This window comes from Calidris pugnax, unplaced genomic scaffold, assembly GCF_001431845.1.
Source record: "Calidris pugnax isolate Ruff unplaced genomic scaffold, ASM143184v1 scaffold317, whole genome shotgun sequence".
Lineage (NCBI taxonomy): Eukaryota > Metazoa > Chordata > Aves > Charadriiformes > Scolopacidae > Calidris > Calidris pugnax.
This window is the reverse complement of record NW_015091111.1, coordinates 1,047,529-1,053,820: the sequence shown is the minus strand read 5'-3', so window position 1 is coordinate 1,053,820 and position 6,292 is coordinate 1,047,529. Positions and strand designations below refer to the sequence as shown.

Below are 6,292 nucleotides of genomic sequence, written 5' to 3'. Positions count from 1 at the left end.
CTGAAACATTTGCAGTGCTTTTAAAAACTTGGTAGGTGAGCCCTACCTAGCCAGCTTGCTGGTTGGGGTGAGGTGGTCTGGGTAAGAGCTGAGCTTTCTGGGGTCTTGGCGGAGGAAAGCCATAGAGTGTGCTGAAAGATGACTTTCCCTGGATGCCGGTGTTCTCCTACCCCATGCCTGTAGTGGGGTGATTAGCTGGGGCTCCTCCTTCCCCATCCCTTGTTCCCCTTTAGTATCCTGCTGCTCCCAGTGCAAAAGTAGCTAGAGCAAAAAAGCTCCTCTTCTCCCCATTTGCTCTCGTCTCCACCTGAAGCAAACTCCCAGCACCTAATGGAGAAGTAGATGCAGGTGCAGACAAGGTCATATGGGTCCCAAAGGCATTGCCTGTTTGTAACAAGGCCATGCCCCTGATGGCTTGTGCCTGGGGCTATTTTATGACTATTTTCCTATGAAGAGAGTTGCTGCCTAGGGGGAGGGTGAGGCTGGATGGACCAGTCTCTGTCATGGATACAGATGCGCGTGCTCCGATGATGGAGATGGTGTTAGCCTGCAATTTTGGGTTTTTTTGCAGTCAGATGTGAGCTTGTTTGCCTGTTATCCCTGAACTGACAGGAAGTTTTGGGGCCACCTCAGCGGTTGCAGAAAGAAGTCTCTCTCTTTCACCAACCCTATGTTCTAGCCACAAGGGTATGGAGCTGGCTCACCTTTGTTGTAAAAAAGTGAATTGAATCTACCCTTAGTGCCCTGAGTGGGCCCCGAAGTGAAGATCAAGCTGTCAAATGTGTGAATTCACACCTGCAGCCTCCTGTTGTCACGCAGACTCAGGCAGAGGGCCAGCAGAGGGCTTGGGGCAGCCCCGAGACTGTAGCAGCTGTAGCTGTCCTCCAGGCTGCAGAAGGTGCTAGCCGTGACTCCAAGGGGGAGGTTTTCTGGGGAGCTTTCCCCAAAAAAGAGGTAGCGCAGGACTGATTTGCCTGCACGTGTTCAGCCCCACAACCTCACTGCACTTGTCATCAGAGCAGAAAGGGATCTCCTGCTTAGGAATACAATAAATACACCGGGCTGTTCCTCGGTACTGAGGCACCTTAAAGGTGGCTTTTGAATGAGCGCTGCATCCCTCGCTACGGAAACATTTACAAACTCTGAGCTGACAAAGTAAAATTTAAAAAATCCCCCACCCACCCTCCTGAAGAAAAAATATGACAAATATTAGAATCTTGCCACGAGCAGCTTCCATCCTTTCCTGCAAAGTGCAGCAGCCCTAGCCGGATTCCCTCCGAGGCACGGCCTCAGCTCCCACCCTGTGCCAGCCCCGCGAAAGGGCAGAGGGCCTGTGGTGAGAAGAGAAAAGGCAGGATAGAGAGAATCTCCTGGGAGATGCAAAACAAGCTCCCTGGATTGCTGGGACTAGTGGTGACACGCGCCAGACAAAGGACCTGCTACTCTATAAAGGAGGCAGCCAGGGCCGGCGCTGGGCTGACTGCGGCGAGAGCGAGCGCTGCGGCCAGGCACTGACAGAGCAGGCGGCAGAGAAAAACACAAATCTGGTTCTGCTGCCCGTCCGCCCGCTGACCCGTGTTTCACCAAGCACCTGTGACCAGAAAAGTAAGTGACAACCACCTCTTCTCTATACAGCCTTGCCTCCCCTCTTTGGGGCTTACCTTGCGACTTCCGTGAGAATGCCAAAGTTTACTCTCGCAGCAGGGAATGTCCTTAAAAGAAGGAATTTCTGCAAAAAAAAAAAGAAATTTCTGCTGGATTTTTATTTCTCATCATAGCACCTCTGGACGTTCTCAGCAAAAAAATTGAGTAAGGGACCTGATCTGACAAACAGAATTGCTACAGAAACAGCCAATTAAAGGTATTTCTGTGCCTTGGCTTTTCAAATTCTTAGTATCCACAGGGACTCAGTAAGTCAGACCTCACATCAAGAGAAATTATTAATTGGTTATACTACTTCTGAAAGAAATGTTGATGCTTAGATGTGAAGCAAGCTAAGGTGATTTTAAAATCACTGTTCCTACTATTCCTAGATTTTCTTACTTAATAAATGTATAATTACACACTAAGCAAACTCATTTACACCACTGAAAGGTGTCATAAATTAGAGTTATTGCACTAATGCAACATGATTGCACACAGCATCACAGGCTTTCTGAGTTTAGAACTAAAACTGAACAGAATTCTCCGATGGTGTTTGATACTTAAATTATTTTCAACAGCACAGATAATCATGCATTTGTTAGACTTTACTGAATGCTTATGCACTAGACTGTGGAAATCCTATGACTGTGTCAACAGGTAAAGATGTAAAGAAAGAGTTTTAAATTCCATTCCTCAAAAAATTTTAAAATATCCCCACTGCCTTATTGGTCGTCTATCTTGCAGCTGGTGCATACGTAAAATACATAGGCATCTGAATTTTTCTCGGTTCAATAGTTCACTTAAGAGGAGAAGCATAGCAATGTTACTAATTTCAGTTCTGCCAGCAAATAGTAATAATTCTTAGATTTGAAAAAAAATTTGAAACTGCTGATCTAGAACATGTTTACATCTCCAGGGCTACCCTATTGCATAAAGCTGTATTTGCCTGAGAAACTTATGAAACAATAAGCCAAGCGTTTTTCTGAAGTAGCACTCTCTTCCTCATTTCCATATAACAGTATAGGACAATGTCTGATTTTCAGAATGAAATTTCCACCATGAGTTTCTATATCATTTAACAAAAAAAATAACTAAAATAAATGCACTTGTTTACATAAATCGTTGAAGTAGTTGTGATGTGAGCAGCTGATCCAAGAAACGGAGTGCTCACAGAGTCAGCGTGCCAGGTGAGAAAGGGGCTTGGGGACTAAATGCAGGTGCTCGTGAGAGTGTGGTTGAGGCAGGGGTGATCTTCATGCTGATCTTTCAATCAGGCATAGCACCCCAGAGGTTACTGGGACGACACTTAGGGGAAAACAGGATTGTGGTCCATGTCTGGTAGTGGTTTGTATGACACTTTTGTTAGTCAGGATTTGCTGTGGTGGTTACATTTCTCAGTGCTTATGGTGACCTCTAGTCCTATGCACAGCAGAGTTAATTCCTGGGGTGATGCCAGGTGGTTAGTAGACCGGTTTTAGCTTGTGTCTGGTAGGGAGACAGGGCACTGCGTGCTGGTGTCAGGATGCTGCCAAACTTTCACTCTTGCTTTCGCTGAAGTCAGAGAGATTTGCTCTCCACCTCAGAGCTGACACGGATAAAATGCAAAAGAAAATACAGTCTGGGGGCCATATCCAAAAATAATACAAGCTCTACCATCCCCCTGATGCAAATGTCCCTCACAGCACTGGATTTTCCCTTCTCTGCTCCGAACAGCTCCTGTGACAAGGTGAGCTACTGCAGACTGGTCTCTGCTGGGTAGTGAGACGTGCAGCATCTGATCCTCCCTCCCTCCTTCTTTACACAACAGACCTTCAGTAAGGAGGATGAGGACTTCCCTAAATAGGCAGGCAAGGCAAGGAAGTTAAAGCAAATGGAGATGTTTTTGCTATCAGCAGCTCCCTTACTGCCTCACAGCAGCAGGTGCAGAGAGAGGCAGGAATATGTGCCCTTACGGGGTGGGAGAAAATATCTGTGTGGAACGGGGTTTTGCACGCAGAGTCTGGTAAAAAATGAATCCCTGAAGAACTCACGGGAGACCACCAAGCTGCGTTTCTTCTCTGTGTTCACCCCACAGCACAGGGATAGTGCCTGTATGTAATATCGGGGAAGGTAATTTGACAGAGACTGTTTTTTAAAGGAAACGCACTGGAGCTGTAGTTCAGACTGACACAAGAGTGCCTTACTGGAGATGGGACCAGGAGGACAAAGAAGCACTGTTTCAAGAAAGACTCTCAGATCTTCTTGAACAGAAAATAACTCTAAATAACTTTATTTAGGGAATAAAGGCTAGACCTCCTGGCTGAGCGTTCATTTCTCAGCTTTGCAAGCTGTCATGTCCATGCCAAACACTAGAACCCCATTTAGCAAAATCTGTTGCAGCCCATGAGTGGGTTCTTTGTTTTGCACAGAGCTGTGGGTAATTCAGCTTTACTGCAAACAAACATAAAGAACATTGACAGGAGGGGAGCCATAGAAAATAAAACCACCAAAACTACTCCCATGTGCAGAGGGAGTTTCCTCGAGTAAATCTCTTCGTCGCTGCTGGTGAGCCCTTAACTCCACATTTTGTTCTCTCCCAAACGCCTGCTGGGTGGCAGCCCATTGCTTTACAAACATACCTTTCCTGAGGCAGCCTTAGGGGACATGATGCCAGGGTAACCAGGTTATGAAGGCTTCAGTCTAGGCTGATTCCTCAGAAAGCAGCCAGCTCTCTCCCTCACTCTGGATTTGCACTCTCTAGGAGGGCAACTGGATTACAAAGCTAAGCAACCCAGAGGCAACACTGGGTCAAGTGAAAAACTTGCCTCTTGAAACTGTGATCACATATAGACTAGTATCCCCAAACACGAAGGCTGACTTGAGCTTGAGACCTTTACACAGATGCTTTCAAAGACTCCAGCAATTTCCTTTTTCTGAAGGCTCAACTACAGCAGAGTGTAGCTCTAAATGCTGCCCTTAGACAGGAGGTAGTCCCAGAAGCAGAGATTTCAGTGTGTGTGTTCTGTCCCAGATTTACAGACTCTAAAAAAAGTAAATCACTGTGTCAGCACTGACTGATTTTTATAGCGCTTTTGCTGCTGTACTTTCTAACAATCTTACCAAGGTATATACTGCTCCTGTAAGAGGCATGAGGCAACGAAAAGAGACCATGTTTACTCCCAAAGTAGCTGCTCTCTATACATCTTATTTGAAATAAAATAAAGTTCACTGCAGATGTTAGAAATTGCCCTGCAAGAGCTGGGAGAGGCTCTTCTGTCATTGCACAAACACAGCACCTACCAATGCTGAGCAAGGCTGGGACAGCATGTGCTGGTGGCTGCTCTAACACACCCACACCCAAGAATACTTTCCTTTCCACAAAACTTGCAGCTGGGACAAACTAATTACTGATAGGAGGGACACAGAGGAATTTTCCTGAGGCAAAGGGACAGAAGAAATAAGGATGAGAAGTTCAATTCCCCGATTGCCAGCCCCTGCCAGCATTTGGCTCACTGCAGTGTGCTCCCTCCTGGTGTCCTTGTCTACCAGCACACCTGTGGGATTTCAGGTGGGAGGCACTTGGGTAGGGATACAGTACGGAGATACTGGGAGGTGGTGGTGGAGACAGGGAGCTGAGGAAATCTGGGAAGGAAGAGCCTGTGCCCAGCGGCGCGCTGCTCCTCTTGCAAGCAAGCAGGCTGGGATGCATTGTCCCCTCTCCTGCTCTTCCTTCCCCTCCCAGTCCCAGGGAAGTCACTGCAGTCTCAATAACCGTGCAGCAAAAAGAGCATGATTCAGCTGCAAAGAGTTTGAGCTTATTCCTCCTAGGAGGTGGGGTGAAAAAAAGAAGTCACACATTATGGATGGGCAGTGTAATGTCTTGTGACATCCATGCTCAATCTTCCCCTCGGCACGGAGCTGAGTCCCAGGCTCCCAGGCTCACATGAAACTGAAGAGGGAAACAATGAGCCTCCTCTTTCTCCTCTTCTCCAGATCGCACTGATGCAAAGTGAACAAAGCACGGCAGTGAGGGGTGATAGCTGGGGAATCTGTGCTCCCGGTGGTAGATCAGGCTCACAAGCACCTGCCTGATAGAGGAAACAGGCACCATCTGCTCTTCTGTTGCCATTTACTTAAGGGCTGAGGGGACTTCACAAAATCCAATGCAATGTGTTAAATAACCAGTTTTAGCAGGCGCTGGGTTTCCCCGGTGGAGTTACAGCGTGGCACTGCAGGTTTACTAGAAGCACTCCAATTCTTGCTGGCAGCCAGCATCTGCTGTCTGATTAAGATTTGCAGGAGTGGGTCTCCAGTGGCCAGTTTCAACACGGATTTAACTTCACCGAGGTCAAAGGTATAACTTGAGGGAGGAACTTTCTCATGCAAGATCTTTATTTAATAGCAGCCTGCTAATTATGACTGAGTGCTGGGCTCCCGGCGAGTCCCCTGCCAGCCCTCAGACATTAACCGTTGGCTCGGGGGCCATTTGCCTTGGATGTCCTAGCAGAGATGGTGCTTTGTGCCTAAGCTCCTCTGCTGCTGCTGCCTGAATTGCCTGAATGTCTTTTGCATAGAGAGGCTGTGAGAACTGCTACTACCGAGGGAGAGATCTTCATCTTTTCTATTGTTTAGTCTTTTGTCTGGTGACACTTGCGGCTGCAGTAACCAC

The 6,292-nt window shown here is 47.3% G+C and overlaps 1 protein-coding gene across 1 annotated transcript in view; it reads left to right on the top strand.

The window, feature by feature from the left end:
• Positions 1 to 1,505: 1,505 nt before the first annotated feature.
• TAL2 (T-cell acute lymphocytic leukemia 2) overlaps positions 1,506 to 6,292 on the top strand; it is a 10,610-nt gene continuing 5,823 nt past the window's right edge. The window contains exon 1 of the mRNA XM_014958102.1: positions 1,506 to 1,605. The gene's annotated coding sequence lies outside the window, so the exon portion shown is untranslated. The remainder of the gene's footprint in view (positions 1,606 to 6,292) is intronic.